This window comes from Sinocyclocheilus anshuiensis, unplaced genomic scaffold, assembly GCF_001515605.1.
Source record: "Sinocyclocheilus anshuiensis isolate Anshui unplaced genomic scaffold, SAMN03320099.WGS_v1.1 scaffold446, whole genome shotgun sequence".
NCBI lineage: Eukaryota > Metazoa > Chordata > Actinopteri > Cypriniformes > Cyprinidae > Sinocyclocheilus > Sinocyclocheilus anshuiensis.
In genome coordinates, this window is record NW_015544247.1 from 2,365,622 (window position 1) to 2,379,046 (window position 13,425).

The 13,425-nt window shown below is 34.7% G+C and overlaps 1 pseudogene; it reads right to left on the reverse strand.

Moving 5' to 3' along the window:
- Positions 1 to 2,141: 2,141 nt before the first annotated feature.
- On the reverse strand, positions 2,142 to 6,369 carry LOC107697685 (protein FAM150B-like; annotated as a pseudogene).
- Positions 6,370 to 13,425: the final 7,056 nt, after the last annotated feature.

A 13,425-nucleotide genomic window follows, 5' to 3' on the forward strand; every position in this document is an offset into this window, starting at 1 on the left:
TATGCATCCTTCAGCTCTGATGCTATAGACGCTTGAGGAGCTTTCATTGGCAGATACATTGTTACTTTGAACATTCTCAGATCATGTGCTCAACAAAGGTCCACTAATCAGCTTATGGAGTTCTTTGAATGCTTCATGTCACCTTTCCGGGAACTTTTTCCAGCATATTACCAACTGAAGTGGGAAAGGGGAACGAGCATTAAGCCTAGAATGGCATTTTGTGGAACACCTATCCAGACAACTTGAAATTTGGCCTCCCAGTGTGGTTTTGGCTTCTATTAGAGCTGTCTCGAAGAAATTGTCCTTCAACGTTGTAAATGACAAAGCACAAAATGTATTTCTAAAGACATAAGCCTAAAATTCCTAGAATGCATTTATTTGGGGGAAAATCATAAATATTAGCCTAATTTAACAATTTCAATATGATGATGATTTTCACATCCCATATGGTAAAACATCAAAAACATTAATATAAATATATTTTAACATCCATATTAGCAATATATTATTGGTCATTTTTGCATATATTTGATACATAATATTTTTTGTAATATGGAATGAGTTTCATGATGAATATCTCAACTTCTCAACATTTTAGACTAGATTATAAAGCAAACTCATATTGCAGTGCTGTTTCTCAGTTGCTTGTGCCACATTCATTGCATGCGGTTAAGCTGACGTGGAGGTATGAGTCACCAAATTTTGAACAGTTCATTTATAATCATCAGGTCAGATTTGGCCAGTTTTGTTCCTGATCTTTGGTTTTAAATTACTGCTCTCTGGCCATCCATGTCACTTTATGCCACCAGTGGCTGTTAATACCGTATGCCTGTGACAAATTCCAAATCCGTATAACCTGTGTGCATTAAATTTCCTACATTATTAAGTTAAAGATATTCCAAAGTCTTTATATTCTTCTCTTGATGGTCAGTTTCAGTCATAATGGTAGATGTACCATTTGTTGCTTTGTACTCTTACTCTTACTTGGCCGCAGCCCAAAATTATAGTCAGACCAGCTAAACCACAGTGTTGGCATCAGGTAACTAGTGGGAGTTCCTAAGCAAGCAAGAAAGAGATACAAAGGCATTACCTCAGCAGACTGATATAATTGCCTGCAATATGGCTGAACTTAACAACAGAAAGTTTATGCAGTAAACTTGGATGCTAGGTGGTACACTGGTACACGCTTTTGGCAAAACAAGAATTCTCTTCTGAAATGTAGTGATTCTGCCTTTATTTTATGGGATGTTTGAACTATAATGTTCTTGTAGAAAGGTAGGGCATTTCATAAACTTTTCTGAAATTAATCTTTCATTGTATCTCCTGTAAATGTTTGTTCTTAAGCTTGAGCACAAGTGTCAATAGCATGTCTAGACAAATCAAGTAGGAGAACTCTGTAATAGTAAACCAGAGATAATAGAGGGTTTTACCATGGTTCACTAATAGACAGCATACTTATGACATACATTAACTTCTAAGTCAAGTTGATGGGCTGCTGCTGCTTAATACCAAACTATAGACTTATATAGACTATAGAATTTATATACATATGGACTGACTGATTTGAACACAGTAAGTTAGATTGAACTCTAACTAGCTGTAATGATGAAATGATATACTTCCTCTGCTTAATGGACACTAATAAAATTTGCCGACAAACACAAAAAAATCCCCGTTTTTCCTTAACAATTTGAAATGTTTTCTTTTTTGCTTTTTATCCTGAGTAGAATGCCAATGCAAACATTATTTCAGAAGGCTGTCACTTAAATGTGTTGTTATGACATCAGCTAAGAGCAGGGTACTGCTTTCCCACACCCTTAACTCTCAAAGGATGGATTTACAGCCAAATTGGAGTGGGAAACTATGAAAAACAGCAATAGATATAGCATTTATTAGAAATAAATAACTTAAAATTCAACACCCTTTAAACATTATATAACAAACGTGTTTATTTAAAGATCATATGTTATATATATATACTGTATATATTTACAATATTTACAAACTGAACTCTAACTTAGATGTTTATACATTTGACAATAGCAATATTTAATAGCTTGAATGTATAAATACATAATATAAGACATTCAATATTAGCAAAATGCAATTAATTTTTTCCACAGAATAAACTGCAACCAGCGTTCATCACTGCCAAGACATGTCTTGTAAAGACAAAAAAGGCAAGAAAATATCATGCATTTCATAATTCAATCAAAGGATTTAGCTCTGGCTTTGAGGAATGTGACTTCGAGGTTGTCGGGAATATTGGACCAAAGGCTGCGTTCAGCCAGTAAACACCTTTGAACATCTGCAAAACAACATCTAAATTCTTCTTCAACCAAAAACTACTGGACACACAACCTGTGAAGGCAAATTCAACTTCGAATATATGCAGTTGAATGTGACACCCAGAGTTCATCATTTCGCAGCAGGACTTTTTTGTGTTTGTTTTTCCCATAAAACATTGTCTTCTTCATTTTCACCATGACCATTGCCAGTAAACTTGGTTCTAACATCAGTTTTGTCAACTCACTAGACTCACAAGCTGTATGTTAGAAGAAAAGGTCAAAAGAGGAGTTCTATTTCATTGCAAAAATAGCTATGTTCACATGATAAATATGATTGTTCAGAATTAATTTCATTTCCCTGTTTTTCTCCAAGGCACTTTTCTTGGTTCTCTTTAATTCTTCAGGTCTGTTGAAATCTGTAAAAGGAAACAAAATGATTGACATGAACAAAAATTACTTCTAACACAATACACCTTAATAAAACCCTATGGGATGCTGGTAAAATGTCTAAAATACATACTAGAAATTCATGCTGGAGAACTGATGTATGCAAAAATAAAAGGGGGCATTAGAATGTGCTGATGTTATTTATTTAAGAAGAAGAAGTATTATTATCCACCTAGATATCTCCTTATGTTTATATTTTTATGTATATTTTTTGAAAAATATTTTAACATTTCTATTCGGAAAATACTGGCAATTGTTATTATTTTAGTATACAAAGCAATTATAAATGCAAGTTATAGCTATAATTAGTTTTTACTAGGCAGAGGACGAAAAGATCTAAAATAAACCTTGTGATTATATAGTTTCTGCTCCTCAAAGGCACAATAGTGTGGGTATAAAGCACCACAGAAGAGCAAATTGTGCAACACAGATGGTGAAAGGACTGAAGGTTTAATGTTACATTGACAACTAAAGCAGTGTCATTAAGAAAAGGGCCATTGTCTATAAGTGTGGCTCTTAACTTCAAATGGTTAACATGCCATTTAGAGTCAATTGAGAATGTGATCCCAGATTATATTTTGACAGATGTATGGGTGCCACCTGTTTTTGCTTTTCTTATATTTTTGTTTAATTAGAGGAACAGTACAGCATTAAGACTAACTTAACTATTTAACCTCTGCACTAGAAACTGCACCAAAACAGCCTTTTAGCCAAAACATGAAAACCCTTTCATTCCAATCAGGTGAAGTAAAAGCTAATCTGGGTACTCCGTAATATTAGAAAGGTCATAAAACAGTTGGGTGTAATATTTCTTATGTAGAGTTACGTGTAATACTTCTGTACACACTGTGTGTAACCAGAAACTGTCTATCAAGTTCTTTTTTTAGAATGTAGTAGCAAGAACGGTGGGATGATTGTGTCCTTGAAAATAAAAACCAGACATTTGATCACTTATTGTGTGTTCTGGGCAAATATTTCCATAGCAAACATTTTAGCAGTAATATATCACACAGCGGAAACAAGTTTACTATTAAATCTCTGTATACATTATGTTAACTATTCACCTGCGACATCTATCCCTCTGAGCACCGCTGGCTCCCTGCTAGCCTTGTAAGAAGACGGGCACATCTTTTATAATCTATAAGAAAACAAAACAGAGTTAGACAGATTTAAGACATGCACCATAGAAAATCATAATCAAAATAGTGTAAAAACATCCAAATAAAAAATGTGCATGCATAATTATTCACTTGAATACATGGCAAAACAGTTCAGATTAATTATTCAAGTTAAATATTTCTCACAATCCCATCGCTTATAAAGTCATGCTAATGGTATTCAATGAGGTGGCACTTACAGGCTGGTATTGTGCAGTCCCTGGTATTATGATACAGTTTATAAAAGTGTTTGCTGCATTTGGGGCTAAAATAAAGCGGTCCTGCAAATACACAAAAAGACAGATTTTAAGTTGCTTTCGATTTGCAAACATAATGAAGAACGTGCATAGAGATGCTGACACTTGCTCACCTGTTAAATGTTTTAAAATCTTCTCCTTCTGTGGAATATCTCTCGGAAAGACCTCTGTTAAAAATTGAGAAATTCCTCAGCTTGTAAATTGTTGTACAAAAATGTGATTATTCATATTTATATTGGTCACAAGATATGTAATGCCACCCAACAGATCAAACCACTATTGTATTCAAGTATGGAGCAGTTCTCCTTGTCTCATTTTGTCAGTGATTGAATGTGGTGATGCTTACCAAGAATGCGTTCATGCTGATATGACTTTGTAACTTTATTAACGTCTTTTGTTTCCACCGAGTGCTCGGCGATCTTGGGGGGATGCTGTGTGTTTCCCTCACTGTGATGCTCCTGTGCTAGTCTCCCTCTGTCCCTTAGGAGATCCAGCAGACTGGTGTCGTCCCTGTCTCTCGGTCTGCAGTAGCCGGTGGTGAGGATCAGCAAAAGGAGCCCTATGAAGATAGGTGTGCGCACTGCACTCATGCTGAAAGGTGGGCAACGAGAGCCCCTCTGCCCTGCGTCCAGTCGTATAGCCCTGCAAACACAACAAGATAATTTCAGTGCCCAGTGCCAATACTTGATTAATTGATTCATATAAATCTGCTTAAAATACGGCATTAATATGTAGTTGAAATATAATTTCTGGGGATATTTAAAGATTTGAGGTTGAAATGTGTATGAATGTACATGCACGTCTTTTAAGTTTCTCAATTTTAAACATTTTAAAATTACAAATATTTTGAGGATCTTTCCGGTAATACATTGTAAAAAAAAAAAAAAAATAATAATAATAAAATAAAAAATCCAAGTCATAAATTAAACCGATTATAGGAATATGTTAAAAAAAAAAAGATTTCGTTTTTTTACGTCAAAAATTCACGTTTGATTCAGAGTTACTTGCTGCTTCTTTGAAATTAATTGTAAAATTAACTTCCCACAAGTATTTTTGTCAACTGCATACATACAAATGCTGAAGGTTTGTTGTTAGTTTAATAATATTCAGCTAATACACATATTACGCATTAGTATCTCCCTTCTCTTAATAATAAGTTGTAACGTGCAATAAATAAGGTTTCGATTCACTTAAAAACAAGTAAACGCAGCTTCAGGCACTGCCCGATATCTCTAAGCAATCACAGCATCACAGATCCACGCAAGAATCCCGCGTTTTCTCCACTTTTACGCTCTTGCGCAAAGACGCTTTGGAAACAAGTGTTTGTTGAAAAAGTAACGAATTACCTGTTTCTCTTCAATGCAGATTTAGTTTACACTTGTTTGACAGCCTTCCCGCGTGTTTAAAGATTGATAATGTTAACGCAGAACACATCAAATAGACTCCGCTGGCGTCGCTTCTCCAAAGGTACTTCCACAGGCTCTAGCGCACCATGACAGAAGGAGAGCGAGTCTCTTTTACATGTTTAAAGACAGCCGTGGTCATCTGTTGATCGTGTTGACTCAAAGTGGGTGGAAATTGACGAAAGTCCGCAGCTTTTTATTTATTTATTTTCCCCCTCGCTGCGTAAAGTTGCTTCAGATCATCCGGCATGGGTTCCTCACTTTTTATTGTCAGTTGCAGACGTAAGGAGCTGTCCCATGTGGATTACCCCGGCATGTCTTTAATTAGAAACGCGTTAAGAGCACTCCTTAAAAAATGCATTTTAATTCTGTTGGATCACCGTCTCGAATCGCGCATCTTCCGGTGGTCCAATTTGGCAAGAGTGGAAAGATTCTCACCAGAAGTGTTTTCTCTGTCCTAATGCCTCCTTGTATCTTCTTATGAAATACGTATGCGCTGTGCTTCTTTGCTCCTTTATCTTTAAGGTTTCCCCAAAGAGGATGCTGCAGTTTTGTATTTCAGCGCAAAATATCATCAGAAACCATCATGGTTAGAGCTGGAGTGGGAAGGCAGAATCTCCTGGAGACTTATCCACAGCAGCGTCTATGAGAAGACTGAGGCCTTCTCCGATATTGGTTTCGTTCTCAATCTCGACATTATACCACTCCCTTTGAGTATAGAAAAAAAATCACTCATATTTCATTCCCCTCCTCTCTGGCTCGCAAACGGTTTAAATAAGGGTTGCACACCATTCTGCTGCTCGCTTCCATGTCCATAGCTGATGATAATCAGGATTATATACCTTGGGAACTATTATTAATCATGTTGCATGGATTTATCTGGGATAACGTGATGTGGTGTTGAGGCACAGCTCAACAGTGCCACACAGTGTGATTGCGTTAGTTTGAATGATAAGTGTTATGAAATGTTCACAAGGTACGTGTACGGTACCTTATAGAGATTTTATAAAATGACAATTCTGTCATCGTTTAATCACCCTGTTGTAGTTCCAAACCTGTATGACTTTATTTCTTCTGTGGAAGGAAAAAAAGATGATAAATCAAGTATTTGTTTATTTATTTACTTATTTATTTAGCCTATTTATGTATTTACTGTTGTACTGTTGTTTTGGACCTCATTGACAAAAACAGTTGAAACATTTTTTTTTATTATTTAAAAAAAAGAAAGGCATACAAACTGGAACAACATGAAGTAAATGATGACTTTTTTATATACTGTTCTACTGTTATTTTGGACCACATTGACAAAAACAGTTGAAACCTTTAAAAAAAAAAGAGAGAGAGAGAAGGAAAGACACAAATTGGAGCAACATGAAGTAAATTATGACTTTTTTACATTTTTGGGTAAACTATCCCTTTAACTTGATCATGAAGCATGTGAAATATAAAAATTTGCCTTGCACAATAAACCCACTGAACTAGAAAACTTAACTTTAAAAACTGTATTACTTGCGTCTTATGATACATTGCTGATGATGTTTTTAATTTATAAGTCGCTTTGGATAAAAGTGTCTGCTAAATGAATAGATGTAAATATAATTGCATTCATAAATGTTTTAATTATATCCAAGTTGTTCCAAAGTGGCAGTATGCAGTTATGAGTTCAGTGCAATTAAAATGCGTAAAAATTAGTAGAAATTATAAATTGTGACAGGTTAAATTAATGAAACGGAAAGCTATAAAATAATGATAAAAGCATTTTTAAAGAACAGAAGAGTGTAACTCACTCTCACATCAGTGGCCACACAGTTGTTCCTGTCTTTGTGCCAATAAATGATGCATTGTTGCATTTTTTTAATAGCTCACTTTTCCTCTCCTTTATCACCCACAGACCCTCTATCTTTTAATCCTGCAGTCTTTATTCTTCTGCCCCACCTTCACTTTGCCCCATCCTCTTCTCTCTCTCTCTCTCTCTCTCTCTCATTGTCTCTTCACAAATTAGCTATACTGTACTTGTGAATGAAATGTTCCTGCCTCCCTTATTTTATCATCTGTGGTTAAAATGTTCTTCAAAGCTGCCCCTAGATATCTAAGCGACTTACTAAACTTGAGATAATGCACCACATGAGCGGGTACAACTAAGATAACAACACAAGTAGTGGCAAGCTGTTGCCCACAATTCCTACGTGTGTGAAGTATTCTGTGTTGTTTGCTGACTACATCTTACAGATACACTATTGTGTGCACTGTAACATTGCAGAGACCTTGAAACCACAAGATTCAGCATTGGTTCAAATCTGCATTCCATTTATGTTTTGTTTCCTACTAAATGTGCATATACTCTAAAAATGATTTTTCAAAGTTAAATGAAACAGAGTATTGGAGTACATTTTACAAGAAATAATATGTTAGTACATAAAAATGTCATATTTAATTCAATGTGCTACTTGCCGTTTCTTTGCAATTAATTGGGAAATTGACTTGCAATTTCTGAGTAAAAACTGTTTCTACAATTTTTTTTTCAATGTAGATATTTTTTTTCAACCCACTAATTTTCTACAAAATGCCCATTGTAAATATTCCGAAAACAGACTCAATGTTTTGAAAGCTTTTTTTATATTTACCTAGAGTGTATATTTGGAAAGACTGGGGCTAGCTGTATTGCGATTGTGCTACAAGTATGTGTTTAAAAATGTCTTCCTTTATAAATACTTTACTGAATTAAAACAATGCAAGAGAATTAAGTAGTATACTAGGCATACTTTATGCAGCACATGCTCAACACACAATTTTTTTTTTCCCAGAGCTTTTTTTTTTAATTTTATTCTAGTTTCACTTTTGGCCAGTCATTTTTAGGGTAGGTCTTATTTCTACCCAGGAAAAATATAGTTAATTTACATGCCTCAAACTTTTGTGACAACATGCCCCGGTCACAGACTATGGTATTTGTCACAATGGGAACCTGTTACTGAATAGCCTATTATAAATGAATTAAATGTGAATTTATTCTAATTTAAGATGAATTGAATTTGAATTTATTCTAATTTAAGAAGGTATTGAACACGAGATAGATAAAACAATCAAACCATTAAATGATACTTATATGTATCTTGTACATGTACTCTTACTTGTATGCATATTGCCCCCTATAGGTCTTGTGAGATAAACAGTAAGATAATCTAACTGCATACAACCACAAATCAAGTAAAAATAAAAAATAACTTAATTGATTAAATCATTAAATACAATAAAAACTGCTAAATTAGTTTAAACTCCCAAAACACAAAAAAATGTCCCTTCCCGCTCAATTACGATAAGCATCACTAAGCTGTTTTTGTAGCATTTGTTGAATATGCAATGCATCGTACATTCAAATGATATAATATGAGAATGGCAACTGTGCTACAAGTGTGCACTTAAACATTTTTTGTTATTTTCATTTTAAAACTTCTAGAATTTCACTGCAAGAGAATTAAGTAGTAGGCCTACTTTATGCAGCACATGCTTGACACAGCACAAACAGTGACACTAAACCCTCCCACGTGTGGCCTTTATCTCCTCCCTGCCTCCCTACAGACCAATCTGTCATCAGACTCTTTCTTAATGAACAACAGATCCTGCTCTCATCCACTAGAACTAGCTGCGGTGATGCTCTACTTCTACTATCACATAATAAGCACTCCAGATCAGTCGTTATTCAGTGCTTGGTATGACACCAGCCATGTCGACCCGTATCCAAACACGCAGTGCACAGTTCAGCCTACACATTCAGCCACTGATCCTAAAATCCACTGATCTTCTTTCAGCCATTAACTCATTAATCTTGGCTCATGCCAGTTCCCTGTCCACAGCTTTAATCCCTGCTGACCTCTTTGCCATATTTGATATCACAGACAACTTTGACAGCAGTTTTGGTATGTTTGCGTGATTAGTTACGTCTGTTCGTTGTCACATCAGCACCATATGTTTGGTTTTGACTGAACGCCAAAGCAGCTGTCCATACACGGCCATACCTGATGATTCCAGTTTGTCCAGGCGTTCTGAGACTTGTTTATAGCAGAAAGTTTGTTGGGAGCTTTTTACAGTGTAAAACTGCTGAGTCAGTGAGCTTGGTTAGATAATGCTGTATTTCTAGTGCCATGCTTTACTTAAAGGTTGTCACTAATAACTAGTCTGCTCAAGTCTGTAGTAGCTTATAAGTAAAGTGTGTAATTTCCAGAACTAAAGTGAATTGTAAAAATAACTGATTCTTCACCTACTACACACTACCATTCAAAGGTTAAGATTTTTTTATGTTTTTAAAAAGAAATCTCTCATGCTCACCAAGGCTGCATTTATTTGATCAAAAATTCATTAAAAACCGTAATATTGTGAAATATTGCGAAAATAACTGTTTCTATTTTAATATATTTTAAAATGTCGTTTTTTCCTGTGATGACAAAGCTGAATTTTCTGCATCATTACTACCGTCTCTTTAGTGTCACGTGATCCTTCAGAAATCATTCTAATATGCTGATTTACTGCTCAAGAAACATTTTGTATTATTAACGATGTTGAAAACAGTTGTGCTGCTTAATATTTTTGTGGAATTTGTGATACTTTTTTCAGTATTCTTTGATGAATAGACTTTATTTTACACAGAAATCTTTAGTAACATTATAAATATATTTACTGTAACTTCTGATCAATTTAATGCATCCTTGCCGAATATAAGTATTCATTTCTTTTAAACGGTAGTGTACATTTTGAATGGTTATCAATGGATAAGGATCTGGATCATGCTAACCAGCATCCCTTGACGGTCAAGGGATGCTGGTTAGCATGATCCATTGTGATCTGATTTGACACTGTGAGTAAAAGCCACATCTTTCATTATTGCCCTCAACATGGCCACAAACAATATGAACAAAAATGCCAGAATCAAACATCCTGTCATCTGTGAATTCTAGGAGTTGCTAGGTTAATGTATTTCTCAAAAAAAATTCTTGATTGTGTAGTATAAGTTTATGGATTTATTTTTAATAAAAAGCTCAATTTGATTGTCAGGTTTGTTTCTTGTACTATTAACATGCATCCATAAATAGCATGTGTGCAGAGTTAAATAAGAGTAATATGTTATAGCACATGTTCTGATTAGTTAGCATCACCAAGGAATCCCACTTAGAAAAGACGCAGGGGTCTTGCTGAAATATTTTTTTGCTTCAAGCAAGCAGACATGATTAAAGGCGTCAAATCATACTTTTTATCATAAGGTTTTTTTTGTGTGCCATAAACAGTCATAATTGAATTTAGTTAGGGTTTTAGTTGGATAATTACTGTTCTTTTTACAGTATAGTTTCAAGTTTTAAAAGTTGCAGGATGTTTTCATATATAATTTCCTTATTGTATCTCAAAACATCAAGGACAATTTGATTTCATGGTATGAGGAACCTGAACTCATGCATGAATGCGAAAACGTTTGTCGTGTTTGTTGGGAAATAGATATGTGAACGTGTCTCATGTATCCTGCAAAACTATTATCCCATCTCTGGATGTGTGTATGTGGTTTGTCGTCGGTAACCTTAGAGACCAAGCAAGCAGAGACACTTCTGAAATGACTCATTCAGGGGCAGAAGTCATGTAAACGGATTTAATCTTAAAGGAATAGTTCATCCAAAAATACATTTGGTCATTATTTTCTCACCATCATATCATTCCAAACCTGTTGTGCTGTTATTCTTTTTGGAGAATGACAAATGCAGCTCTTTTCCATACAATGATAAACTGGACATTTTTTCTGTTTTGCACAGATATAACTAAATAAATCGGGTTTGGAATGACATGAGGGTGAATAAATAATGACAGAATTTTAGTTTTAGGGTGAAAGATTCCTTTAATCATTAGCATTCTCTGATGCTTTGTCTTACTAACAGATACATCTATAGAAATCCACTGTGGTGTTTTGATTGAATAAAACTTTTCTATGTTGAGGCTTGTGAACAATCTTCAGAGTGAAAGCTTCTGTGACGGAGGAAGGATTGAGTGGTTTGAAGACAAACTATGTGGTTATTGTTTATACAGGATTACAAATTCATACATTTCTATTCCCATCTATCTTTTTTGAAAGCTCATAGGCCTTTGTGAAAACCCAAAAATCCTTAGTAAAACATGACTTCACTTGAAGAGTAATTTCACAGGATCTTTCAGACAACACAAGCAGTCGGTTTGACACCACACTGGAAAAAGATTTACCGTTGCTTGAGGGCTTATACCACACAAGTGTGGCATACTGTACAAGCTTTTTACATACAGTAGAACTCAACCATGACAGTTTATTTAAAATTTTTCTGAATTTTCACATTTTTAAAGTTGATATTATGGTAATAGAGACTCCATACCATTTTGTCAAGCTGTTTTTGTGTGCATTTTGTAAATACTAAAAATGTATCAAAGTTTGATGGCACATTCATTTCGGAAATGTATTTTTTTTTAGCAAATTTAATCAGTCTATCAGGCAAGTCAAAATCACTGTGATTTTTACGTTCATTTTGCAGTTGTACTTTCAAAGCTCACACTGGTACTTTGTCATCTGTTAACATTTCTCTTTGATGTTTACGTTTGACGGTCTAAATAAAAGAGGGAATTCCTTTTGATAATTTATTAATGATGGTGTGTACTGACAGACCTTATCCTTGTGACGCTAACAGAGAAAATGAATAGCATAGCAACTTACTATCCACAGCACATAAAATACCTAGAATACAATAATCAATAGTAATGTCTCTTACCTTCATCAGACCTGGTGGGAAATTATCTGCTAATTATGTCCTCACGATATTCACTCCATAAAAACAAAAAAGTGTACATTCATACAAATTAAATTAAAGGAACCTTGTGGCAATGAAAAACCACCGGTTCAGTTTATGTTGCAAATGAATATTACTCTTCTGTTCTATTAATTTCTCTACTAGCAAGTCAAAAATCTCAGTAAGTGACAACAATACATTTGCTAAGGATTTCGAAAGCTCAGAAGGATTCTGAAAGCTTTACGATGGCATTAGCTAAAGACCATTAATGTCATTACACACTCTTTGCCTTGCCAAAAGCTGTAATGATAACTAATATACATTTTCCTGACACTTTTACATATAAACCTTTTTTAAAGCTCTGTGCTGAGATTACTTAAGATACATAATGCAAACATGAACTTGACGGGTGTCAAATCACTACCTGAAGAATCACACGTACAAGAGAATGTGGAGCCAAAATCAATATATTTTGATTGCAGGTGTCTGGAGCGAGACTCCAGATCTCCAAATTCCATCCCCGCCGCTGTTGAGATAACACATTATCACGTCTTTGTTGGCCAGCACACTGTGATGAACTCATGTAAATACGTGACACATGCTGTGGTGAGTGAAACTGGAGTTTCTGGAGAGAAATCCATTGCTATCTGCACTTTCTTTGTACTGCTGTGTTTCAGTTTTAAAAGTTAAAATAGTCTTGTTTCAAAAATATATGAAAAAATATACACATTAAAGCTGATTACAGCTTGAGCAATTTCTGAATTTTGCTATGAAATCCTGTAATTTGTATTTCAGTCAAAACATACACAAAACAAATAGCAGTTTTAAGTATTTTAAAACATAAATAGCCTTAATATAGTCTTAAGTTCCACAAAATATTAATATACTGTAAAATCTTAGGAGTGTGAATGAAATGATTTAAATAATTCACACTCGATTCACCCTTCATTTAACAGTCTGCTATCAAAATATAAAATTCCAATTGATTGAGAAAACAGTTAAAAGAAGAGTTAATTTGCAAGAAATTTACTCACCCTCAGGCGATGTAGATAAGTTTGTTTTTTCATCGGAACAGATTTGGAAAAATT